We start from the raw sequence: 27,404 nt of genomic DNA, 5'->3' as shown, positions 1-27,404 counted from the left end.
GGGTTAGGGTGGGATTGTGGTCAGTGCTGGGCCAAATGGCCTCCTTCTGCACTGTAGGATTCTATTATCTAAAGACTGGTCCATTTGCAGCAAAGAACTCACACATTATTGCCATTTACTGCTTGTTCATTACTTTCTAGTACAAAGAGAAACCAATCTGGACGACCCAGAGAAGATTTGCAACAGGCGATATTCAATAGATTTAGAGTGTAACTAATGAAACATCTATGTGAGCTACTGGAGGTAAGGAACAAAATTTAAAAGCAATACCCTTGCAGAATTTTCATTGTTTCTTCATTGGTACTGCTTTGACCTGTGGTTGAACTGCCAGTGGACACACCCTGCACCTGGCCCCTGCAAACCCACGAGAGATTCATCTGGCCCACCTTCCCCCTCCTTCTACCCCCCACCACCAGAGAATGATCGGGCCTTTCACCCCTCCCCCATCACTCAAGAGATCCATCTGGCTTTCCTCCTCCTCCTCTCTCCCCACCAGACCAACCCCACCCCCCCCACTCCACCAGAGAATGATCTGGCCTGCCTCTTTCCCTCCCTCCCACCACTGATCTGAGTCAGAGAAGCTGACATTGGAAGCTCTGAACTTACTTCATCAGAAGCAGGAGCGCCTGAAAACACCTTTGCTGAGCATGTCTGTTTCGTGCCAAATCTGCATGTACGAACGCGATGGTCAAGGGGGAAATGCTGGTAAAGTGGGTGGCAGTCCATTAATTCAATTTAAATGCATGCAAATGCACTCAAAGTGTCGTTGTGCTCGTTTTGGGCGTATTTGGACCATGGCCATTTTCGGGCCTTAGAAAAGTAGGCATCTGCGTGGACGCGGGCATGAATCATGCTATTTGCCTCACGCCTGACTTTATCAAGTTTTTGAGCCCAGAAGCGGGAGCGATGCAATGGTAAAATTGGACCCATCCTGTCCAAGGTGGAGGAGAAAATTTTTTATAATTCATGGGATGTGGGCGTTGTTTAACAGGGCAGCATTTATTGCCCATCCCTAATTGCCCTCATGAAGGTGGTGGTGAGCTGCCTTCTTGAAATACTGCAGTCCTTGAGGTGTAGATATGCCCACAGTGCGGTTAGGGAAGGAATTCCAAGTTTTTGTCCCAATGACAGTGAGGAACAGCCATGTGTTTCAAGTCAGGTTGTTGAGTGGCTTGGAGTGAAGGCCATAATCAGAGCAGCCATATTGCCTTGTGGGGCAGGCGTGAGAAGACAAATGGCCTACACCTGCTGACATTTCTTATTACCTCAGATTCGCTTAAAATGCCACAGCAGGATCTGAATGCAGGATCAAGGTGCCCAGGCACAGTATTCACAAGCGGCACGGTGGCACAATGGTTAGCACTGCTACCTCACAGTGATAGGGACCTGGGTTCTATTCCCAGCTTGGGTCACTGTTGGTGCGGTGTCTGCACGTTCTCCCCGTGTCTATGTGGGTTTCCTCCAGCTCCCCCCCAACAGTCTAGTTAGGTGCATTGGCCAAGCTAAATTCTCCCTCAGTGTACTCGAACAGATGCTGGAGTGTAGCAATAGGGGATTGTCACAGTAACTTCATTGCAGTGTTAATGTAAGCTTATTTGTGACACTAGCCTATTTGTGACACTAATAAATAAACTTTAAAAAGCTCTGGGTTGACCTGAAACATATGGAGCGCCAATGTCCGGTGAGACATGTTATCTGGTGCCCGACACTTTGGAGCCCAAGATTAAAACTAACTCTCCTCTCCACGAGCCTCCATTAAATCCAGCTGCCACAGTTTATTCTTTTCAATACTGTGACTGTTACAGCAGAGTTACAGTGACCTTGAGTATGAACCGAAACATTCTACCCAAACGTATATGGTGAAGCCCTATGTTATTACATCCTAGTTTCCTGAACAAACCGTTCTTCTAATCGAAAAACCATCCCAATTGCTGTTCCAAATTATAGGGCAATTTCAGAAGCCCTCCCTCTCTGAACTATCAGAGGCGCCTTCTTTGGTATAAAAGATTATTGTGCTCTCTGCTGCATCCTGCTAAGCCTCAAGGCCAAAAAATATTTTAAGAATGCTTTTAATCAATGCATCCAGTCTTTTACTATCACAACTTGCCCAAATGTAATGTGTGTTGAATTAGTTGATCTTAACTGTGGTGGCCGCAGTGGCATGGCTCTGGTCTTCATGTCTCAGGCACTAGAGCAGAAATCAGTTAGAGCTACTACCTCTGATTACTGTTCATGGAGCACAGCTAGAATGGGTATGTGTGTGGGTTCTGAGACAGCAACGAGCCCAGCTCTGATCCCCATACTGGTGAGCCTGTGGTAGCATGGCCCCTCTGTGGGACGATTGTTCACGGATCAAGTGACCTGCCTGGAGTCTATGGAATCACGCAAACCTCAGCCAATGGGAGGGAAAACGCACCGATCCGGGGGAGCGAGCAACACCCTGCATGTGAGTCTAGAGGTCAAAGAGTGAAGACCGAGGTCATCATTGCTGTTGCTGTATATAGTTGGTGAATAAATCACCACTGTGATTCAAGCAGCCCCCTTGTGGGTACCTTGCACTATTGCATTGGTGACGAGAATAAATTGTAAAGTTTTTATAAGTTTATTTATTAGCCACAAGTAAGGCTTGCATTAATGCTGCAATGAAGTTGCTGTGAAATTCCCTTAGTTGCCACAGTCTGCTGCCTGTTTGGGTCAATGCACCTAACCAGCATGTCTTTCAGGCTATGGGAGGAAACCGGAGCACCCAGAAAAAAACCATGCAGACACGGGGAGAATGTGCAAACTCCACACAGACAGCGACCCAAGCCGGGAATCGAATCCGGGTCCTTGGAGCTGTGAAGCAGCAGTGCTAACTGCTGTGCCAACGTGCCGCCCAACTAAAGTTGCGAGCTTCAGAATGGCATGCTGCTTCTGCTACTTGTCTGTTTCTTTCTACTGCTGCACATTCTTCATCACGCCCCAATCTGGTCTGCTTCATTGACAGTTGCGTATGTGAGCAAGAAACAAATAGAAGGATATACGTATTGGGTTAGATGAAGTAGAGGTTTCAGTGTAACAATGAGTTAAACCTGCATCTTTCATTGTGGCTCCACACAACATCATGCAGACCCCATTACAGCCTTGGTTCAAACATGGACCAAGGAGCTGAATTCTAGAGACAAAGTGAGAGTGTTAGCCCTTGATATCAAGGCAGAATGGTTGAGTATGGCATTAAGGAGTGCCATAAGAGATTGACCTTGCTTTAAATTTCTTGGATACTTTACCTGTATCATCGAATCGCATTAAAATTGCACTCAGAGGGACATTGTCCTATCCAAGGTTAAGCAGATTGTTTTATCTAGTTGGCATTATGGTAAATCGGAACAGCACTGGCTCTACCAACTGAGGAAAGACCAACTCAGTTGTGAAGGTATGGTTTTGCTTTTGGGGTCTTGGGTGATGGTGCCACTTCCAGTCAGAGAGCCACTTCCAGAGGAGCTATACAGCGCATCTTTGGACAAACTAAACTGAAGATATTGGTCAGGATCTACATCTGGTGGCCGAGTATGGACAAAGACATTGAAAATCTGGTTGGTCATTTTACCAACCGCGGCAGATCCCGTTACCTGCATATCAACTACATCCCTGGGAATGGCCAGGCTGCCCTTGGACAAGATTACATATAGATTTGTCAGTCCTCTATCGGGCCAGCATTCTGAGCAGTGGTGGATGCCCACTCTAAGTGGTTAAATGTCCAAGAAATGCATACAATGACTTCAGCAGCCACCATTGACAGATTAAGACAGATTTTTGTGAGATAAGGCCTTCTGGAGTTTATAGAATCATAGAATCCATAGAATCCCACAATGCACAAGGAAGTCATTTGACGCATCAAGTCTGCACCGACTACAGTCCCACCCAAGTCCTATCCTTGTAGCCGTTCATAAACTCCAGATACTAAGGGGCAATCCCACCTAGACCTGTTCCCCATAACTGCAAGTATTACCCCTAACATACACATCTTGGGACACTAAAGGACAATTTAGCATGGTCAATCCATGTAACCCGCACATCTTTGACTGTAGGAGGAAACCAGTGGACCCGGGGGAAACCCACGCAGACATGGAGAGAGCATGCAATCTCCGCATAGACAGTCACCTGAGACTGGAAGCGAACCGGGGACCCTGGCGCTGTGAGGCAGCAGTGCTAATCACAGTGCCACCGTGCCACCCCATTTTGGGTAATGGGGTCACCTCTACCAAGAGGAACCAGTGGTCACTCATGTTCCGTCATCACCAGAGGCAAAAATGAGGGAACTGGTTGTTTCAGAAGAGGCCCCTCTTGCTCCTTCAGAGGGAACTGGAGAGGCTGTCTATACTAACGTGCCTTCAGAAACTTTAAAACAATGATCTGCTACAAACAGAGAGGCGATAGCCTAGTGTATTATCACTAGACTATTAATCCAGAAACTCAGCTAATGTTTTGGGGTCCCAGGTTCAAATCCTGCCACGGCAGATGGTGGAATTTGAATTCAATAAAATATATTTGGAATTAAGGATCCACTGATGACCCTGAAACCATTGTTGATTGCAGGAAAAACCATCCGGTTCACTAACCCTCCTTTAAAGGAGATCTATCGTCCTTACCTGATCTGACCTACATGTGATTCCAGAGCCAAAGCAATGTAGTTGACTTTCAACTGCCTTCTGGCAACTAGGGATGGGCAATAAATACTGACCAACTAGCGACGCCCATGTCCCATGAATGAATATAAAAAAACACTGCTATTCAGTTAGTGGAAGTTAGTGTTAGAGAACTGAGGCACTCCTCCAGATCTCAGAAGTCACCTGATAGGCTAACTTTATAAAAGGCTTTACCCCAACACTCCCCTCCCCTAGACCCGTTGTTACTCAGCCCTTGTTGTAAATAGTTACTCATTATTATCCTGCTATGTATATAGCATTGAAGAACTTGAGGGGAGAGGGATGTAGTAGTGTAGCCCCTATAAGGGGCAGTCATTGGGGCCCCTTTAAGGGGCAGTTATCTGACCCACCTGAGGCCTATTGTATGGAAGTGTGCAAACCTCGGCTAATTGTGGAGAAACCCATGGCCCCGCGGGTGTGGGGGAGGGGGGGTGGTGGTGGGGGGGTTGTGGAACCATTGTGGGTGGGGGTTTTCCGGCTGCGTTCGCCCCAAGGCCGGAAGACCCCGTCCAAGGTTAACGGATTTTTGCATGGTTCATGTCCCACCCACTACGATTCCCGTGATAGGTCGGGATGGGAACATTCCATCCTGTGTGTGAGCCCAGGAGTTAAAATGTGAAGACTAGTGTTGCAGTCAGTATAGAGTTCTACTTTGTGTTGTTGAATAAATCAATGTAATGTGAGCAGCCTCCTCATTGAAAGCTCGAGCTATTCTAGTGCTGATACTCATTGTCATCGGCTCTGGGAATGGAGATGATCGAGCATGTGGTAATCATTAGGGCAGGCACATGTGGAAGCAAGCTAAAGAGATGAGGAAACAATTGGAATGAAGAGAAATAATTCAGCTTTCTCCTGAGGTGTGGGTGGAGAGAGGATCATTTTAAGTGGATGGAGCATCAGTTTTACTCCCCACCCAATATTAATCTGTTTACTTGAAAGGAATTTAAATTTAGGTGGAATGTAAAGCCAAAATTGTAAGCAAAGCCACCCTGAAGTGTGGATCAAATTGTTTCTGGTATTCAGACATTATGCTGTTTTACATGCTGCATTATTTATACAGGGCGGAAGCTAAGCTGATGGTGGCACAGTGATTAACACTGCTGCCTCACATTGCGAGGAACCTGGGTTCGATTCCCGGCTTTGGGTGACAGTCTGCATGGAGTCTGCACGTTCTCCCCATGTCTGTGTGTATTTCCTCTGGGTGCTCCGGTTTCCTCCCACAGATGTGCTTGTTAGGTGCATTGGCTGTGCTAAATTCTCCCACAGTGTACCCGAATAGGCACTGGAGTGTGGCGACTGGGGATTTTTCACAGCAACTTCTTTGCAGTGTTAACGTAAACCTACTCGTGACATGAATAAATAATAAACAATTTAACCACAATAGAGAGAAAAACACACACCATGATTTAATAACGGTATGAATAAATAGGACAGCTGTTAAACACTGACAGAATTAAAAATTCACGGACACAGAATAATGATAATGAAAGTTATCATTAGCTAAAAATTGTTAATGTTAAAAAAAACAAAAATGTTCAATCTGGCGGGCATTGCAATACCCTGGCGTGGCACGCTTTGTGGCGGTGACCCGCCATTGGACGACATCAGGATTTCCCATTGTTTGCATTGTCTGCCGCTTGCAGAACAGGAAGATCCCGCCAGTGGGAATGATTGGAAAATCCCACCCTTTGTATCCATATGAGAGCTGGGAAATTCATCACGGCAGCTATGCGGGTATGGTTTTAATCTACTGTTGGCCTGGAATGGTTTTGATTGTCTGATGGGTCAAAGAGGAATTTTTGAGAGATTTTTTTTGTCTTATTTTCCTTTGTTCTTCTCTGCCTCCTCTGGGGGATCACAGGGCTGCAGGGGGTTGGTGCGAGGGTGGGGGTGTGAAGTGTTTAGCTGTGATGGTCCGGCTATTGTCATGTGGGAAACAGCCTTGTCCTTCCCAATTCATCTGTTTTGTATGTTTGCAATTAGGCTTATACAACATAGTGTAAACAAGAAAATAAAGTGTTGGAAATCAATAGAAACATAACAAATAGGAGAAGTGGTAGAATGCATAATCCCTGCTCCATCATTCAGTGCAATCATGGCTGATCTACCAAACATGTTGCTCCCCACCTCCTTTAATTCCCTGGAACTACTGTCATCCTTGAATATACTCCAATGTGGAGCATCCACACAATACCCCACATAGTATCCATTTACAGGATGAGGGAGCCCCATCAGGTGATGAAGGTAGAGAACTTCAGAGATTCACAATCTTCTAAATGAAAAAAGTTCTCCTCATCTCAGTCCTGAATGTTTGACCTCTGAGCCTTAGCCTCCGTGTTCTACATTCCTCAACCAGGGGAAACAATCTCACATAGCCTACCCTGACAAGTGATTTCAGCTTGAGAGGAGGCAATGGCCTAATGGCTTTATTGCTAAATTATTAATCCAAAAACTCAGTTAATATTCGAGAGGCATGGGTTCGAATCCCACCACAACAGATGGTGCAATTTGAATTCAATTAAAACAATCTCGGATTAAGAATCTGCTGATGACCATGAAACTATTGTCGATTGTCAAAAAAAGCAATCTGGTTCACTAATGCCCCTTTTGGGAAGAAAATCTGCCATCTTTACTGGGTCTGGCCAACCCATGGGCCCAATTTTACCATCGCATTTTCAGTTGCAAAAACTTAGTAGAATCGGGTGTGAGGTGAATAGAGTGATCTGTGCTCGCCTCCGCACCAGTTGCCTCTTTAGCAAGACTTGAAAATAGTCACGATTGGAACCGTGCCCAAAACAGGCGCGACGGCCATTTAAATGTAGTTGAATGCATTTCAATTGATTTACTGAGCTGCACACCCAACTTTACTGGTACTCCCCCCTTTTACCACTGCGTTCGCTCATACAGAATCAGAGTGAAACAGACATGTTCCACAAAAGCCCAATTTGGGTGCTCCAGTTAGTGAGGAGGTAGGTGCTGAGTGTCCAACGGCTCTCTGCTTGAGATCGGTGGAGGGGAAAGTGGAGGGGGGTCCGCTGACACTCTGCCTGAGATTAGTGAAGTGGAATGGTGGTGAGGGACCTGCGATCGGTTTGGGTGGCTGCGGGGGATAAGGGGGTCAATAATGTTGTGCGGGTGGGGCAATGCCTATGGGGGCCAGGGGGAGGCATTGTCCAGCCCGGGAGGGATGTGGCAGGGGAGCCACATTCTATCATTATTTTTCTGCGCATGCGCAGTTAGGGGTGCCGATTGGAGCTGCAGGGTTTCGGGTGTGTTAAGTCCCGCTCAGAGGCTTGTGCAGCACGCTGATCGCTGATATTTTTTCAGGCAGAGTGCGTATGGGGGCGCCTGAGAACGGGTCTAAAAGTTGGATTAGAAACACTCCCAGTTTCATGTCCACCCAGCACTTAGAATAAAAATGGTAAAATAAGGCCCTGTGGCTCCAGAATGATAACAATGTGGTTGATTCTCAAATGTCCTCTGAACAATGAACTAGGGATGGGCAGTAAAAGCTGGCCATCCAGCGACGCACATATCCCTCGAATGAATAACAAAAAAGATTTTTTTGTTTTCAATTACATCTTCTCTACAGGTCAAATATATATATATATATGCATAACTTAGGTCCAAATTACCCAGCCTCTCATCACAGGAGAAATCTCTCACCTCAGGAACCAATCTATGAATCATTGTTCCGTCAGTAAGGCAAGTATATCCTTTCTTAGATATGGAGATCAAAACTGTGCACTGTATCCAAGTGTGATCTTATCAAAGGCTGTACAAATAGAGTAAGACTGCCATATTCTTGCAATAAAGGCCAAGATTCCTCCCAATTGCTTGCAGCTAACTATCTGCTTTCTTTCTATGACTATATGATAACCTTTCCAAATGTCTCCATTTGAGAGCTTCCTGCCTTTTAAAATGTATTTTGTATAACGGCCAAAGTGATTAACCTTAGATTTTTCCACATTACTCTCCATCTGTTACTTTGTTGCCCACTCGGTTAACTTGTCCCCGACCAGAATTTGACATGAGTTTGAGAGGTCGTACTCCTAAGTCGACAGCTTGTACGAGGAGACGTTGGATGTGTTTCCTGATGTCATCATTCCCTGGTGCAGTATTCGGCTCGACGGGAGCCCACGACACTCAGCAGTAAACCTGCCGGCAATTAAACCCATTTAGGGGTCACTCCTTTATACGGCTTGTCCACTTTCATGGTTGATGAATGGGCCAGTCAGCCAGGCAACCTTCATATGTTCGCAACAACCTTGATCAAAGGCAGGTGAAATGTGTGGGGTGAAGCTGTTGTCCGGGGTATTGCTAATACCCTGCAGACTCACTCAAGCAGCACTGCATACAATGGATTTCATTCAAACACATTTGCATATATCAGGCAAATGGACTACACACATGAACTAACAGTCAATAACCAAGTCATTTACCAAACAGTAAAAGGCTTAAGTTTTACAACTTTAATAACTCTCTCTCTCTCACTAGCTAATTGATCATTTAGAAATTCCTATACTACTCTGGATCCCCATGATCCCATCAGTATGTTGAACTCTCAAGTCTCTCTCTCTCTCTCTCTAGTATGGAGATGAGCTGTTCTTATCACTGTTGTGTCCTGACATACTTCTGGGAAGGCTGGAGAGGTTGTTTCTCTCGAACGCTGCTAGTATAAGTTTCTTATATCTGTCTAGCTATCTTTTGGAATCTTCCGAGGGTTTGGCCTATCAGGTGCTTAGGTCTGATTGGTTTCACCTCATTGTTGGTGGGTTTCTTTATTTATTCATTGGACACGGACATCATTGGCTGGGCCAACATTTACTTCCCATCCCCAGTTGCCCATGAACTGAATAGCTTGCTAGGCCATTTCAGGGGGCAGTTGAGTGTCAGCCACATTGCTGTGTGTCTGGAATCAGCCAGACCAAGTAAGGATGGCAAATTTCCTTCCCTAAAGGACGTTACTGAACCAGATAGATTTTTCTGACAAGCAGCGATAGTTACAAGGCCATCAATAGATTCTTAATTCCAGGTATTTTTTACTGGCAGGATTTGAACCTGGGTCCCCAGTACATTAGCCGATGTTTCTGGATTAATGGTCTAGTGATAATACCGCTAGGCCAAGGATGTTAATGGGTTTCAGTGGTGTTTGTGTCCTGTATAACTAGTCTAGTTTCAGCTTCTGATATGTATTGAATTTTTTGTTTTGCTGATGCAGGTCTGTCCCATGTATCTAGTGGAGATTTGTCTCTCAGGAACTCTATAACTGTCCTTTTACAGATACTAATGTGACCTGGTGCATCTTTGGCTTTCAATTGTCTGAGCTCAAATCTCATAAAGGCCTGTGTCCAGGCACACTCTGTTAGACTGAGGTCATCCCAGCATGCCCTGCTTTTAGGCCAGTTTCTTTGGCAGTTTTTATGTCACCTTGCTGTGTTTGTATTTCTGGCTTGATGTTTGTCTACAGTTTCATAGAATCATACAGTGCAGTAAGAGGCCCTTTGGCCTATTGAGTCTGCACCGACCACAATCCCACCCAGGCCCTACCCCCATATCCCTACTAACTTTACCCACTAATCTCTTTAACCCATGCATCTTAGGACACTAAGGGGCAATTGTAGCATAGTCAATTAAGCTAACCCGCACATCTTTGGACTGTGGGAGGAAACTGGAGCACCCAGAGGAAACCCACGCAGACACAAAGAGAATGTGCAAACTCCACACAGACAGTGACCCGAGCCGGAAATCGAACCCAGGTCCCTGGAGCTGTAAAGCAGCAGTGCTAACCACTGTGCTACCGTGCTGCCCCAATTTCCTTGCAATGATTCTACTTTACTCAAGTAGTCACAGGCTGCTATGAAACAGAGGGCGGGACTCTCCAGCTGTGCTCATCCCAAAACGGAAAAATCCCACCCGAGGCCAATGGTCCTTTGCATGTTCCGCCGCCCACCTGCTATGACTCCCTGGTGGGTGGGACGGGAAATCTCCCCCCCCCCATAATTTAAAGAAGGCAGCTCACCACCACCTTCTCAAGGGCAATGAAGATTAGGCAATAAAAGCTGGCCTACTTAGCAACTCCCTCATCCTGGAAATGAATAATGAAAAATATCCAGAGAATATTACCCTTGAGGTTCTACTTTTGACTTGGAAATTAATTTTCTCGAATTTCCACTGCAGAAGCTCTCCAGCGGTGAGGGGATGTCCTGAACCATGGCACCGAGTGGGTAATACAATCTTGGAACGAGGGGTGGGATTTTACGGCTTCGCTCGAGCGAGACTGAAAACTTCAGCCTGATATAAACGGATATTTCCAATGTCCTCCCCTCGCCCGCTCCGATTCCGTGGTGGGTGGGGCGGTAGAATTCCGGCACGCTCTGTTACGGAGAACAGTGTCTACGCCATGATTGTTGCTGAGGCCGTATTCGTTGGGATGAATCATATCATAGGAAATACCTTAAAGAAAAGATCTCAGAGTTAGCTTAAGTGTGCAACAATAACTGCTGAATGTAACTGTCTGAAAATGTATAATTGAGACAGCCTAAATAAAGATCTGTTCATTCAGTCAAGGCCATAAGAGTCTCGGGAAGTCCGTCTTATCGCTCCAGACTAATTTTACTGATTGGCTGACAGCTCTATCAACAGGAAGAAGTCTCACAACACCAGGTTAAAGTCCAACAGGTTTATTTGATAGTAAACCCACAAGCTTTTGGAACGCTGTTCCCTTGTCAGGTGAGTGGAAAATTCCGATCAGGGCATGTAAAGGCACACACAGTTTACAGAATACTGATCAGAATGCAAATCTTCACAGCTAATCTGCAATTCAAGTCTTAAAGGTGCAGACAATGTGAATTGCAGATTAGCTGTGAAGATTTGCATTCTGATCAGTATTCTGTAAACTGTGTGTGCCTTTACATGCCCTGATCGGAATTTTCCACTCACCTGACGAAGGAACAGCGTTCCAAAAGCTTGTGGCATTTACTATCAAATAAACCTGTTGGACTTTAACTTGGTGTTGTGAGACTTCTTACTGTGTTTACCCCAGTCCAATGCCAGCCATCTCCACATCAGCTCGATCAATCCCAGCTGCGACAAGTGCACATTAGTGGGCACTGCGAGCGCTGCCATGGAGAAGCTGGAGAGAGCCCATTAGTCCCTGGAAATGGATAAACCTGGGGTCTTGGACAGGTAGGTGCATTAGGGCAGATTGGGTAAGGGTGTGGGGGGGTTTAGTGCAAGTTGGGTAAGGATGTGGGGGGTGTTAGGGCAGATTGGGTAGGTGTGTGTGGGGGGTGAGTGCAGGTTGGGTAGGTGTTTGGAGAGAGGGGTGGGAGTTGGATGGGGGTTGGTATATTTTTTAGAGCAGGCGGGTAGGAAGAAAGGGGGGGTGATCTTTCCAAGGAGACATGTTCCCCGATCTGCAAAGGGCAGCTCCTCAAGATAGAACCCCAACCCCTAAAATTGTTAATAAGAAAAGTGACCTGCCCATTGCCATCCCACTGCCCAAGGCCCATGGTTCATGCCATGGGCAATGTATTCTCAGGGTCAATTGGTTTGTTACTCAGCCCAATCACCCCGTGATTATTTATTTCAACATGGCGAATGGGTACTCAATTTCAGTGCCCATCCCCCTGCCCTCTGTAATCCTTTAGGTGAACTTGGGAGTGAGTGGGAAGGTGGTGGGGTGGGTACCCATGGATGGGCACCTGCCTTTTTACATGTGCCTCCTCACTGAAAACAAGCCCGGTGGGGGCACGAATGATGCAACCTTATGTCACATAAAGAAATATTGGGACAGGGGCTAAAAGTTTGGTCAAAGGGGTGACTCAAAAATGGAGAAGGAGAGAGAGTAAGAGAGCACAGAATCTTCCCAACCCAGGCGCCATGGGAATCGTAGTGGATGGGACACGGACCATGTAAAGATTCATTGACCTCGGGCAGGATTTTCCAGTTATGGGGTGAGCGTGGCCAAAAAGGCACGCCCAGAGAGAAGGGGTAGTGGCCTGGATTTTCTAGCCTGTTGTGGGGGGGGCCCACTGCAGAAAGCACTGTTGAAGGAGGCTTGGTGAGTTGCTCCAGTGCATCTTGTACACGGTGTGCAGCCACTGTGTATCAGTGGTGGAGACAGTGAATGTTTAAGGATGTAGGGTGCCTATCAAGTGGGTTGCTTCACCCTGGATTGTATTGAGCTTCTTGAGTGTTGGAGCTGCATTCGTCCAGGCAAATAGTACATTCAAAAGAAAACCTGCATTGTAATGTGGAAAAAAAGCACATTGACCTAGATGGGCCTTGGTTTACATTTTTAGGTTGAAGTGACCTCATCTAACACAAACCCCATTGAATTTGTGTTCAACTGTGAACATAAAGTATTTCCTCCCTTCATAATGTCCGTTAAGTTAGCCAATGAATTATAGTAACGCCTTATCCTTTTGTTAATGGATATTATTGATCTTTAACAGTGAAAGCATCCTTCATTCCATACATCTGCATGGAAAAGTTTTGAGATTCTTAAGAAGTACAGCAATCCTTAAAGAACCTGGAGGAATTGATTCTGAGTTGTTCAATTTGTTTGGCCATCGTCATAGAATCCTACAGTGCAAAAGGAGGCCATTTGGCCCATCGAGTCTGTATCAACCATATCCAATCAGGGCCTATTCCCGTAACTCCTCACATTTACCCAGCTAATCCCCTAACACCAGGGTTAATTTAGCATGGCCAATCAACCTAACCTGTACATCATTGGACTTGATGTGGTTAATCTTTGACTAAACATTTATTATTGCATTAGCATTCTTTTCCAATGCTTATTCCCTACTCCCCCCCCCCAATAATGTATTGTGTACTGAAATATGACATCAGAAAATTGGAAGTTGAGTTTTAGTATCTTTATAAACAGATGTGTCTATGAACAGAGGGCGGCACAATGATACAGTGGGAAGCACTGCTGCCTCACAGCGCCAGGGACCTGGATTTGACTCCCGGCTTGGGTCACTGTCATTATGGAATTTGCACGTTTGCCTCGTGACTGCGTGAGTTTGCTCCGGGTGCTCTGGATTCCTCCCATACTTCAAAAGATGTGTCGGTTAGATGCATTGGCCATGCTAAATTCTCCCTCAGTGTACCTGAACAGGCGACTTGGGGATTTTCACAGTAACTTCATTGCAGGGTTAATGTAAGCCTACTTGTGACAGTAATGGACAAATTTAAAGACAGTCAAGTCGGACGGCCATCTTAACTGCTCGTTGCCTCCTAACCTGATCATATGTCCATTATCTCATTGTGGTTTTGGGATCTTCCTGTGAGCAAATTGGCTCCCAAGTTTCCCTCATTACAACAGTGACCACACTGCTGGAGCACTTAATTAGCTGCAAAGCATTTATATGCCCTGATGATGCTAAAGGGGATATATATATCCAGACACTAACTTCACATTAAATGGAATGCATAATTTCAAGCAATTATTTCATCATCCGCTGAATCATAGAATCCCTACAGTACAGAAGGAGGTCATTCAGCCCATTGAAAGTGTACCAACCAAGTCCCACTAAGGTGGGACCCCACAAATTCCTCCCACAGTCTGAAAGGTGTGCCAATTAGGGGAGTTGGCCATGTTAAATTATCCCTCAGTGTACCCGAACAGGCACTGGAGTGTGGTGACTAGGGAATTTTCCACAGTAACTTCATTGCAGTGTTAATATAAACCTTCTTGTGACACTAATTAATAAATAATAAAGAACATAGGGGTGGAATTTTCCAGCCATTCACGGCAATGGGATTCCCTGGTCCCGGTGCAGTATGTGGAAAATTTGGCAGTCTGTGCCACCCTATGGGTGCGATCTTAGCAGTGTTAATGGCTGGTAAGATTGTGCCCATAGTGTGGGACAGAAATAGCAGTGTTAGACTGCTGTTGTAACTATGTTAAGGGGAAAATTAATAAGTGCGTTAAAAATCATGATGTGTTTTGGCAGAGTAAATAAGGAGAAATAGCTATCAGGGGATTGTCAATGAGAAGAAACAGATTTAAGCAGAGGGAGTGATTGCATTGTTATGATGTGGAATTTGTTGTTTGAAAGGGTGGCAGAAGCAAATTCAATCCCAACTTTCAAAAGGGAATTGCATAATTACTTGAAACGAAAACGTGCGGAATTACAGGGAAATAGTGTGACTCAGGGACAACTCTACCAAATCACCAGCACAGGTCTGATGGCCCGAATGGCCTCCTCTGTGCCCCAGAAGCCTATGATTCCAATATAATACAAGCTTCAAATATGAAGCGGAAGGGGAAGAATTTCAGCTCACTGCTACTCAGACAGAACTAGAGCAGATCTAGAGCTTTGTACATTTTGCAGTCAGATTCATAGGAACTGTTTTGCATTTTCAACCTTCGACTTGTTAAATATTCAGATATTTTTCTAAGGTTCATAGAATCCCTACAATGCAGAAGAGGTCATGCAGTCTATCGTGTCTGCACTGATATTCTGACAGAATATCTCTCCCAGGCCCTCACCTCCACCTTTCCTATGGCTAATTGCAATAGTCATACCTTCGGACAATTTAGCACAACCAATCCACTGAATCTGCACATCTTCGGTGGAAAATCTCAGCAGGGCTGACGGTATCTGTGGAGAGAGAATAGAGCCAACACTTCAAGTCAGGATGACCCTTCGTCAGATCCTGCATTTTCTGTTTCAAATTCCGGTATCTGCAGCATATTGCCTTTATCTGCACCACTTGTGTGCGTTGGAACCTGGAGGAAATCCACGCGGACACAGGGAGAACGTGCAAACCCTACACAGTCAGTGACCCGAGGCTGGAAGTGAACCCAGCACCCTGCAGCTGTGAGGCAGCAGTGCTAACCACTGTGCCACCATGCCGTTCGAAATACACAACTGCTTTCTGACAGTAGTTTGAAAGTGATTCCCTTTAAGTAGTTCATGGTGACATTGCAAAGTTAACTCAATGCGAGCTACTTCTGAATTTCAGTAATGTTTTTTATGCAGCATAAAAGAATAGTGTGCATTAACAACTTGTCTTCTGTAAAAGGACATTGTTGCAGCGGTTAAAGACTTCACTTATGTCATGGTCTTGTGATGTGAGATCTGTTCCTACTTGCATCATAACCAATGAGTTATTATTCATAACAATTCAATTAGTGTCACAAGTTTTGTGTATTAACCTGCCACTGACTGGGATTTGGTTGAATCTGCCTTAGATTTTGGACAGTATACTTTTTTTCAAAATAAATGATGTTTTTTTTTCCACAAAGTTTAATTGGCCCCAAGGCTCTCCGTAAATGCAAGTCTTTCTAATATGTTAGGGACATAGTGGCCTTAGAAAATCTACACACAATGAGGGGACTTTGTGTGTAGGATATCGCAAGTGTGAGGGGCCCCTCCAATTGAGTTGAAGTTACAATTCTGAAAGCAGCATCATAGTCACCTCATTGTGATTTTAATAGGGTGGTGGGGGTGGGGGACACATATGTGGAGAGAATTGGGGAAGGGGAGTAAGTGGGGAATTGAGGGGCAGGGTGACTAAGCAGCTGTCCGAAGAGGGTCAGTTGTTGAAATGTTCCAAGGCGGGCCCACTATTCAGACAGTGTGTTTTCTGTCTAGCCTGTGCTTGCCAGGTTAATGAACATTGGGTCCGGAGGCTGGAATGTGAGGGTCTGTAAGGTAAGTGTCTTTTGTAATGCAGCTTCAACGACCACTGGTGTTTTCACGCATCCCCGTCCTGCACTGCACCCCCACAACATTCCCACCCATACCACAATACCCCCACAACACCCCCGTCCACCACACACACTTACACACATATACTCACTCACACACACTCACACACACACACTCACACATGCTCACACTCAGACACATTCACATACACTCACACACACACACTCACACACAGATACACTCACACACACTCATTCACACACACTCACACATGCTCACACTCAGACACATTCACACACACTCACACACACTCACACACACACACTCACACATGCTCACACTCAGACACATTCACATACACTCACACACACTCACACACAGATACACTCACACACACTCATTCACATACACTCACACACACTCACACACAGATACACTCACACACACACACTCACACATGCTCACACTCAGACACATTCACATACACTCACACACACTCACACACAGATACACTCACACACACTCATTCACATACACTCACACACACTCACACACAGATACACTCACACACACACACTCACACATGCTCACACTCAGACACATTCACATACACTCACACACACTCACACACACACACTCATTCATACACACACACACTCACACTCATACACCCTCACTCACACACACGCACATACACTCACACTCACAGACGCACACTCATACTCTCACATTCACTCTCACACACACACACACGCATACACACAGTCACACACAGACACACTCACACACACTCATTCACACACACTCACATGCACTCACATACACCACACATACACATACACACACACTCATTCACGCACTCTCATACACACACACACACACACACACACACATTCTCTCACACACATACACATTTTCACAGACGCAACAGACTTACCCACTGGAACTTTACTGCCCCGACCACCATGGGAATTGGAGTGGGCGAGGGGTGGACAATGGGCGGGATTTCATGGTTTTGGGATGAGAGAGACTGTAAAATCTCAGAATACTACAGTGCAGAAGAGGGTTTTCAGCCCAGCAAGTCTGCACTGACACATGACCAGCCCAACTAATCCTACTTGCCAGCACTTGACTCCGAGCCGTGAATGTTTTGGCATGCCAAGTACTCACCCCACCTATCTTATGCACCATCCCATGATCAGACTCCCCAACTCCTGTGCTGCCACCTCACGTCCCTCGACCAACATCACACTCTGCATCCACAATCCCACTTCCACTGACTAACCTCTTTCTCCTCAACCATCTCTGTCCCACTGTGACCTCCTGCCCTCCCCCTCCCCCACCCACACTCACTCATCCTGAACAACGCCTACTTCTCCTGACCAGGGAGGGAGACTTCCTCCCTCGCTCCATCCTGCGACCTCCAATGACCCCCTCACTGCCGCTGGACCTGCCCCACATCTGCAAAGCGTTCCCAGACAGCCAGTCTGTCAGTCCAGCCGGTGTTTGGATTGGGAAGCTGCAGAATGCAGCTACAGGTTAAAATCAACAGGATCTTCGGGAAACCCATTCATTCGGGCAGCATGGTGGCACAGTGGTTAGCACTGCTGCCTCACAGCGCCAGGGACCTGGTTTGATTCCCAGCTTCGGGTCACTGTCTGTGCGGAGCTTGCGTGTTCTCCCTGTGTCTGCGTGGGCTTCCTCTGGGTTCTCTGGTTTCCTCCCACATTCCAAAGATTGTAGAAATCATAGAAACCCTACAATGCAAAAGGAGACCATTCGGCCCATCAAGTCTGCACTGACCACAATCCCATCCAGGCCCTACCCCCATATCCCTACATGTTTACCCATTAATCCCTCTAAGGGGCAATTTTTAGCATGGCCAATCAACCTAACCCATACATCTTTGGACTGTGCGGGTTAGGTTGATGTGCAGGTTAGGTGGATTGGCCATGCTAAGTTGCCCCTTGCTGTCAGGTGGACTTTTTAGAGTAAGTGCATGGGGTTGTGGGGGTAGGGCCTGGGTGGGATTGTGGTCAGTGCAGACTCGATGGGCCGAATGGCCTTCTTCTGTACTGTAGGGTTTCCATGGATAACGGTGCATCCCAGCTCTGAAAGCAACGGGGGTGGGGGGGGCAATGGGCTGAATAATATTTGCTCCAGCACTCTATTGGTACTCTCTGTTCCTATACGTTCTCAGGTGATACTCTGAACAGGTATTTAATTTAATAACAAACACAAATTGCATTTATATAGTGCCTTGCAATTAAAAGAAAAACCTAAGACACGCTGTGGGAATGTCACCAACCAAAATCTGACACTAGAAACCCTACAGTGGAGAAGGAGGCTATTCAACCCATCTTGTCTGCACCAACAACAATCCCACCCAGGCCCAATCCCTGTAAAACCACATAGTTACCCCAATAATCCCTCTAGCCTATACATCCCAGAACACTAAAAGGCAATTTAACACAGCCAATGCACCTAACCTGCACATCTTTGGAGTGTGGGAGGAAACCGGAGCATCCGGAGGAAACCCATGCAGACATGGGGAGAATGTGTAAACTCTACACAGACAATGACCCAAACAGGGAATCAAACCCGGGTCCCTGGCACTGTGAGGCAGCAGTGCTGTGCTACCGTGTCGCGTAAGGAGACATGAGGGCAAATTACCAAAATCTTAGTCATAGGAGTGACTTTTTTATTCATTCATTGGACATGGGCGTCACTGGCTGGCCAGTATTTATTGTCCGGCCCTAGTTGCCTAAGGATAATTGAGAGTTAACCACATTGCTGTGGCTTTCAAGTCACATATTGGCCAGGCCAGGAAAGCTTTCCTTCCCTAAAGGACATTAGTGAACCAGATGGGTTTTTCTAACCATCGGTAATGGTTTCATTGTCATCAATAGATTCTTATTTTTTTATTGAATTCCAATTCCACTATCTGCTGTGGCAGGATTTGAACCCGGGTCCCCAGAACATTAGTTGAATGTTTGGATTAATAGTCCAGTGATAATACCACTAGGCCCCTAAAAGGAGCAAAGAAAGGCAGGGAGGATTAGAGAGGGAATTTGACAGCAGGAGGCCCAGACTGGCGGAGCGATTAAAATTGGGAATATTCAAGAGGTCTGAATTGGATGCATGTGGAGATCATACAGTCCATTAAGGAAAACTGGATCGAATTAGGGAGTCACGCCTTCCTTCATTTGCAGTTGTACCATTTTGAAACATATTTAATTTGGTAGAAATTTTTCTGAGGGCTTAAGATTTAAAACATGTTGAGGAGATACAAAGAGCGCCAATAATAAATTGCCATGTTGATATGTATCGATATTTTTCCCTCAGTGATCTTTAGAATTCTTTCTAACCTTGCTGTTGTTTTATCTTTAGATAGGATGGTGCAGTACCGCCATCTCATGGTACTGATGAACACAGCAGCCGTTTCAGTGGCTGGAAAGTCATATTGACCATCACAAGCAGTAAGATTGAGAATAAAATTCAATATGCACCAGCTTCACAACTACTCTTCACAGGTGATGCGTAACACGTTTGGAAAGAGTGGCTGAGGAAACAGTGCCAGGTCTATTCTACACCATTGGGGGGGGGGATCTGGTGCCTATTTTGAAGCACAGTTCTGACTGAGTCAGACATGGGTCAGGTAGTGGGGGTGGTAGCTGGGGGAGGTGGGACCGGGGGGCGGGGGGAGGGGGCCTGGGGTAGACTGGGTTATGGAATCTCAGAATTTCGGCAACCTGTTTCCTAAGCCACACCTGCCTCCAACAACACCCACCCATCTACACCATTTCCCCCGCCACTACCTTCTCCCACCGCCATTTACATTGACTGAGGATTTAAGTTAACAATGTATTTATTAGTGTCACAAGTAGGCTTACGTTAACACTGCATTGAAGTTACTGTGAAAGTCTCCTAGTCACCACACTCCGGCGCCTGTCAGGGTACACGGTGACACAATGGTTAGCCCTGCTGCTACCTCACAGTGCTCAGGACCCGGGTTCAATTCCCGGCTTGGGTTGCTGTCTGTGTGGAGTTTGCACGTTCTCCCTGTGTCTATGTGGGTTTCCTCTGGGTGCTCTGGTTTCCTCCCATGATCAAAAGACGTGCTGGTTAGATGCATTGGCCATGCTAAATTCTCCCTCAGTGTACCTGAACAGGTGTTGATGGTGACTTGGAGATTTTCATAGTAACTTCATTAAAGTGTTAATGTAAGCCTACTCGTGACATTAATAAACAAAATTACTGAACTAAAACTGAGTTTGGCCAATCCACCTTACCCGCACATCTTTGGACTGTGGGAGGAAACCCACGCAGATACAAGGAGAACATGCAAACTCCACAGAGACGGTGGCCCAAGCTGGGAATCGAACCCAGTTCCCTGGCATTGTGAGGCAATAGGGCTAACCACCATGCCGCCCTATGTGGGTGGACAGGTGACCAGACTGATTCAACTTTGCATATGAAAATGAGGCCGTGAACCTTGTTGTCCTTTGAAATATAACTATTGTTGGTTTGGTTCCCAAGCATTGAGTACTCCGCCAGCAGCTCCCCCTGGAGTAAGGAGTTAGTGGATTCAAATGCTTACCTGCCTGAAGACCTTCTGTCATCAGGGACACCTGAGGCCTGCGACTTCCCCCTCAGCGCACAGCAGGGGGTGGCACAGTGGTTAGCAATGCTGCCTCACAGTGCCAGGGACCTAGGTTCGATTCCCAGCTTGGGTCACTGTCTGTACGGAGTCTGCACCTTCGGTTTCTTCTGGGTGCCCCAGTTTCCTCCCACACTCCAAAGGCATGCTGGTTAGGTGCATTGGCCATGTTAAGTTCTCCCTCAGTATACCTGAACAGGTGCCGGAGTGTGGCGACTAGGGGATTTTCACAGTAACTTCATTGCAGTGTTAATGTAAGCCTACTTGTGACACTAATAAATAGATAAACTTTAAAAATGTTAAATTCTGCCTGGTTCAGTCCCTCCCACTTCTTCCAACCAATCACCGCAGTGCCCTCTACAATTACCCTGCCCAATTGGTCCACCACCTACCCCCTGCACCCATCATCCTCAACACTCTACCATCTCCCCATCATCCTGCTTTCCATCGATCTTGCCTGTCCCAATCACCCCTACTTCTCCAGCTACTCCGACTCACTGCTCCGGTTAAGCCTCTGTTCCTGGGATGGAGTTACCTGGTGCATCAACTGACGGTGACAGGCAAACTCCATGCCAAACCGAGGGCCTAGCTGTCTGCCAGGCTGGACCTCTGGGTAGACAACCAACCAATCACTGATGGTCACTAACCCACGGGAGGTAAACCTGCACAGCATGCTGGGGAATCCCAAATGCTGGGTTCTTCTGCCCAGAACACCCCAAACATGCTTCCTAACGAGCCCAGCGAGCAATGGGCTATTTGACAGTTTTATAGCTAAATAACTTGTTAGGCCATTTAATTCCTTGAGCACATTCCTCTGACATCCAATGAGATCATGGCTGATCTGCAGTACAAGTGCAGATACTGCCCCAGCTCCATGTCCGTACCAGGACGGCACAGTGGCGCAGTGGTTGGCAATGCTGTCTCACAGTTCCAGTGATCCAGGTTCGATTCTCGGCTTGGGTCACTATCTGTGTGGAATTTGCGCATTCTCTCCATGTCTTTGTGGGTTTCCTCCAGGTGCTCCAGTTTCCTCCCACAGTCCAAAGGTCAGCAGGTTAGGTGGATTGACAGGCTAAATTGCTCCGTAGTGTCCCAAGGTGCATAGGTTATGGGTAAATGGGTAGGATTATGGGGATAAGGTCTGGGTATGATTCACAATCAGAGAGTCAGTGCAGACTTGATGGGCCAAATGGCCTCTTCCGTACTGTAGGGATTCTATGACATCTTCCAATACCTTTAATTAACAAAAATCTATTGATGTCAGATTTAAAATTAAGGATTGGTCTAGCATCAATTACTGTTTACACAAGAAAAGTCCAAACATGGTGTGTAGAAGTCTTCCCTAATTTTAATCTGGAAAGGCCTAGCTCTGATTTTTAGCCTATGTTCCTTTGACCAGGGGCCTATAACCTGTGGCTCCTGAGACACACTCACCTCATTAAGGTCTCCGTCAGCTCCTGGCCTTGACTGGTCAAAACCGTTTTTATACTAATGCAATGGCTTGTCTTACTTCTTTTAAACTTTTATTAAAATTGTACTTATGAGAGAGCATCATTGAATTAGCAACTTACTGTTAAAAAAAACATCTTTGCAATATTGTTGGGATGTATCTGTTTCTCATTGCTGTTGGCTTTTTGAGTAGCAGCATTGCCACTTTGAAGGCATGAATCTTCTGACTAAATTTTAAAAATTATTTTTCTTGTCAGGAACATTGATGACCTTTGACCTTGGACAGAATAGCACGCTCGATGGCTTGAAAAGGAATGGGACTCAGAGGCTAGTCACTCGCCAACTCATAACTGTCTTCCCTCCTCTATGGATGGCAAAGAGGAGGGAATGAGATGATAAAGAGGAGAGGAGGTCCAGAATTATTCCCAAAGTTTGATCCAGCAAGCCCCCCTCAAGGCTATGAGTAAGAAGGAGGAGGTATTGATGCCTGCCAATAGGAAGAGAAGACCTCTCAGTATGATTGGAGCAGCTGTGGGCGCAGTGATGTTGGCATGGTACTGAGAATATCAAGGTAAAGCCAAAAGAGGCTCCATGATCTCTTAAGACCCATAAGGGTTAGTAGTAGACATGAACAGACACAGGAAGTTATGACAAGGCTCCATCTGAGTACTGCTGAGGAGTGTGAGATAAGATGATGTACAAATGACACTGTTTGCGGCTCAGAGGCCTCTGCAGAGCCGTTGTTGAGGGTGGTGGTGGTGGTGTGGAGTACGAAAGGCACACAGGGTATTGGCTACTAGTTATTGTGCAGACTGTAGAGTTCTCACGCCGCTTGTGTGTGAAGGAATGACTGTACCTGAGAATCTAATTCATTACATCGTCACACCTCATTGCAGGACAAATGGGCCCACAATACCAGGGAAAGGAGCAGCCAACTTGGCCCTGCTGGAGAAGAAGGTTCTGGAACTTTCAACATGTGACTGGAGCCGTTCAGTTGGCAGAATCAAGGTTGGAGGAAGAGCTGGGCATGGTGAGATTGCGTGGGCCATTATCAACAGTTGAAAGATTTTAATTTGATTTGATTTATTATTGTTACATGTACTGGAATACAGCGAAAAATATTGTCTCTTGCATGCTATGTAGACAAAGCATACTGTTCATAGAGTTCATAGGGGAGAAGGGAAGGGTGCGGAATGTAGTGTTACAGTCATAGTTAGGGTATAGAGAAAGATCATCTTAGTATGAGGTAGGTCCATTCAAAAATCAGATGGCAGCAGAGAAGAAGCTGTTCTTGAGTCAGCTGGTGCAAGATCTCAGACTTTTGTATCTTTTTACCAGTGGGAGAAAGTGAAGAGAGAATGTCCAGGGTGCATGGAGGTCCCTGGTTATACTGGCTGTGGGAAATGTAGATGAAGTCAATAGATGGGAGGTTGGTTTTTATGATGGACTGGGCTAAGTTCGCAACTCTTTGTATTTTTTGTGATCTTGGTCAGAGCAGGAGCCATACCAAGCTGTTACATATCCATCTGCAAAAACTGGTGAGAGTCTTAGCAGATATGCCGAATTTCCTTACCCTCCTGAGAAAGTAGAGGTGTTGGTGAGCTTTCTTAACTGTCGCGTCAGTGTGGAAGAACCAAGACAGGTTGTTGGTGATCTGGTCACCTAGAAACTTGAAGCTCTCGACCATTTCCACTTCATGCCAATAGGTGCAAACAGAAGCATGTCCTCCACTGCACTTCCCAAAGGCGATGACTATCTCCTTTGTTTTACTGACATTGAGGGAGAGATTATTGAGGAATAAATATTGACCAGGCCACCAAGGAGAATATGTCTGTTCTTTTAAATGATGCCCTAGAATCTATTATGTGCAGCTGAGTGGGCAGACATTTAATCTGTTTCATCCTTTGACATAGCAGCATTCCCTCAGCACTGCACTGGACTGCCAGGCTATATTATTGGCAAAATCCAATCTCCCTGCATTTTAAACTCTATTGAGTGAACACTCTCCAGGTGGGACAGTTGGTCACCCAGAATCTTGGGTGCTCCCATGGGCCCTCTCACTACTTGTGCAACTCACCTCACCACCCTCGGAGGGCAGTGCTCCTGGAGGCTGCCATCGGGAAGATTGTGCAGGCTGGTGGATCTCAGACACCAGCGGGGTGAGGACTCAGAAATGGACTTAACCATGTTTAGACAAATGTCGGCAAGATTCCACACCTGGCCTCAGCTTGTTAAATATTAGTGTTGCTGGCTCTTAACTGTACCACTAGAGGGAGCACTTCATACTGAGCACCCTGCAGTTGGAAGAGGAAGAGTGGAAAATGTAGCTTGTCAGGGGAACTCAACAAACATTGGAAATAGGATCAGAAGTAGACCATTCGGCCACTCAAATTTGCCCTAATGTTCGATAAGATCTTGGCAGATCTGTTTGTGTTTAAAGCTCCACATCTATCCCCAATAACCTTTGATTCAGAGAATCATAGAACCCCACAGTGCAGGAGGAGGCCATTCCGTCCATGGAGTCTGTACTGACCACAATCCCACCTAGGCCCTATCCCCATAATCCCATGCATTTCCCCCAGTTAGTCCCCTGACTCTAAGGGGCAATTTAGCATGGCCAATCCACCTAATCTGCACATCTTTGGATGGGGGAAGAAACCCATGCAGACACGGGGAGAGTGTGTAAACCCCACATAGATAGTGTCCCAAGCTGGGAATCGAACCTGGGTCCCTGGCACTGTGAGGATTTATTCAGCGATTCCTTTACCTGATACAATTCTATCCATAGCCACCTTAAAAATATTTAGTGACCCCACTTCCACTGCCTCTGAGACAGGCAGTTCCAAGGTCACACAACCTTCAGAGAGAGAAAAAAAATTCTCCTTATCTCTAATCTATAAAGGCGATCACTGATTTTTAAATAGTGCCCAACAGTTCTGTACTCACCTACCAGAAGAAACATCCTTTCTACTTTCACCTTGTCAAGACCGTTCAGACTGGCACCTTATCAAATGCTTTCTGGAAATCCAGGTACACTAAGTACATCTATACCTTCCATTGTACATGTTATTCCTTCTAAAGAACTCAAATGAATTAGGTTCAGCATGATTCCCCTTTCATAAAACCACGCTAACTCTCTGTAATTACCCTGAGTCTTCTAAGTACTCTGCTCTTTGATGATTGATTTTAATGCCTTCCCCATGACAGACATCAAGCTAACTTGCCTATAATTCGCTGCTTTCTGCCTCCCTACCTTGGGTTCTATTTACTCCTCTGCAGTCTGATGGAACCTTTTGCAAAATCTAGTAATTTTGGAAAATTAACACCAACACATCTACTACCTCATTTGCCACCTAGGGTAAAGTCCACCTGCGCCTGGAGACTTGTCAGCATATATCTCCATCAGTTTGCTCAGTACCGTTCTCCTAGTGGTTACAATTTCACCAGGCTCCTCTCTCCTCTCCATCTCCCAATTTACAGCAATTACTGGAATATTTCCTGTATGGCTAAAGTGAAGACAGAAGCAAAATATTTGTTCTGCGATTTGTTTCCATTTGTCCCACAAATATTTGCAGAATTCATCACCACAGGAAGTAGTTGATGCCAAAACATTGAATGTCTTCAAGAAGCGGCTTGATATAGCTTTTGGGGCGTATGAGATCAAAATTTATGGGGATTAGGCCATTGAGTTTGCCGATCAGCTATGGTCGTAATGAATAATGGAGCAGGTTTGAAGGGCCAAATGGCCTCCGCTCGTTCTTACCTCCTATGTTTCTATTTCATCCATCGTTTACTTATTATCTACTATTAACTCTCTATTCTCACTCCCTCACACCCTTTTCAGGGTGGCACAGTAGTTAGCACTGCTGCCACACAATATCAGGGACCATGGTTCGATTCCTGGCTTGTATCACTGGCTGTTCAGGGTGTGCATGTTCTCCCCATGTCTGCAGGGTTTCCTCTGGATGCTCCAGTTTCCTCCTACAGTCCAAAGACGTGCTGGTTAAGTGTATTGGCCATTCTCCTTCAGTGTATCCGAACAGGGGCCGGACAGTGGCGACTAGGGGATTTTCACAGTAACTTCATTGCAGTGTTAATCTAAGCCTGCTCGTGACATTAATAAATAAACACTCACTTTACTTACTATTTTCTTTTTTAAAGATCTGTAGAAACTCTAACAATCCATTTTTACATAACTAACTAGCTTCCCCTCATACTCTTTCTTTCTCCTGATTAATATTTTAGTCACATTTTGCTGTTATTTCTGTTCTGACGGATCATCTGACTTGCCACTCATCTTTGTGCAGTTAGATGCTATTTCCTTAAGTTTAACACTTCCTAGGCTTCTTTAGTTAATCATGGATGGTGAATCCTCCCCATGGAATGTTGCTTTATAGTAAGAATATTCTGAGTGTTCTGAAATAGTCCCTTAAGTGCCTGTAACTGTTCTATTGACCTAACCTCCAGCCTTGTATCCCAGTTCGTTTCAGCTATCTCAGCTTATTTAAATTCAAAATACTAGTCTTGGAACCACTCTTCTCTCTTTCAAACTAGATGTAAAATTCAATCACGTTGTCATCACTGCTGCCAAGGGGTGTATTTACTCAGAAGCCATTAATCAATCCTGACATGTTACACAATACAATATAACCTCCTCTCTAGTTGGTTCCTCTAAGAAACCAGAGGACAGCACAGCAGTTCATTAGTCTGATACTGGGATTGGCAGGAATGTCCTATGAGGAGGGATTGGTGCGACTAGGCCTTTGTTCACTAGAATTTAGAAGAATGAGAGGTGATCTGATTGAAATGTATCACTTTCTAACAGGACCGGACACACTGGATGCAGGGAGGACGTTTTCCCTGGTTGGGGAATCTAGAACCATGGATCAAAGTCGGAGGATATTAATGGATCATTTAGGACTGAGATGAGGAACCATT

General features: G+C 45.8%; 2 long non-coding RNA genes across 2 annotated transcripts; one reads left to right on the top strand and one right to left on the bottom strand.

Moving 5' to 3' along the window:
- Positions 1 to 23,391, top strand: LOC145353180 (uncharacterized). Its single transcript, XR_013888656.1, has 3 exons — positions 1 to 243; positions 19,752 to 19,836; positions 22,724 to 23,391. It is a non-coding gene; the product is annotated as an uncharacterized LOC145353180 (long non-coding RNA).
- LOC145353181 (uncharacterized) lies at positions 6,566 to 17,983 on the bottom strand. The gene is made up of 3 exons (XR_013888657.1): positions 17,295 to 17,983; positions 15,229 to 15,304; positions 6,566 to 11,141 (listed from the first exon to the last, which is right to left on the bottom strand). It is a non-coding gene; the product is annotated as an uncharacterized LOC145353181 (long non-coding RNA).
- Positions 23,392 to 27,404: the final 4,013 nt, after the last annotated feature.

The sequence above is a fragment of the Carcharhinus amblyrhynchos genome, chromosome 15 (assembly GCF_965287045.1).
Source record: "Carcharhinus amblyrhynchos chromosome 15, sCarAmb.v2.hapA, whole genome shotgun sequence".
Taxonomy (NCBI): Eukaryota; Metazoa; Chordata; class Chondrichthyes; order Carcharhiniformes; family Carcharhinidae; genus Carcharhinus; species Carcharhinus amblyrhynchos.
Note: the sequence above shows the minus strand (reverse complement) of the source record. Positions and strands in the feature narration are given on the sequence as shown.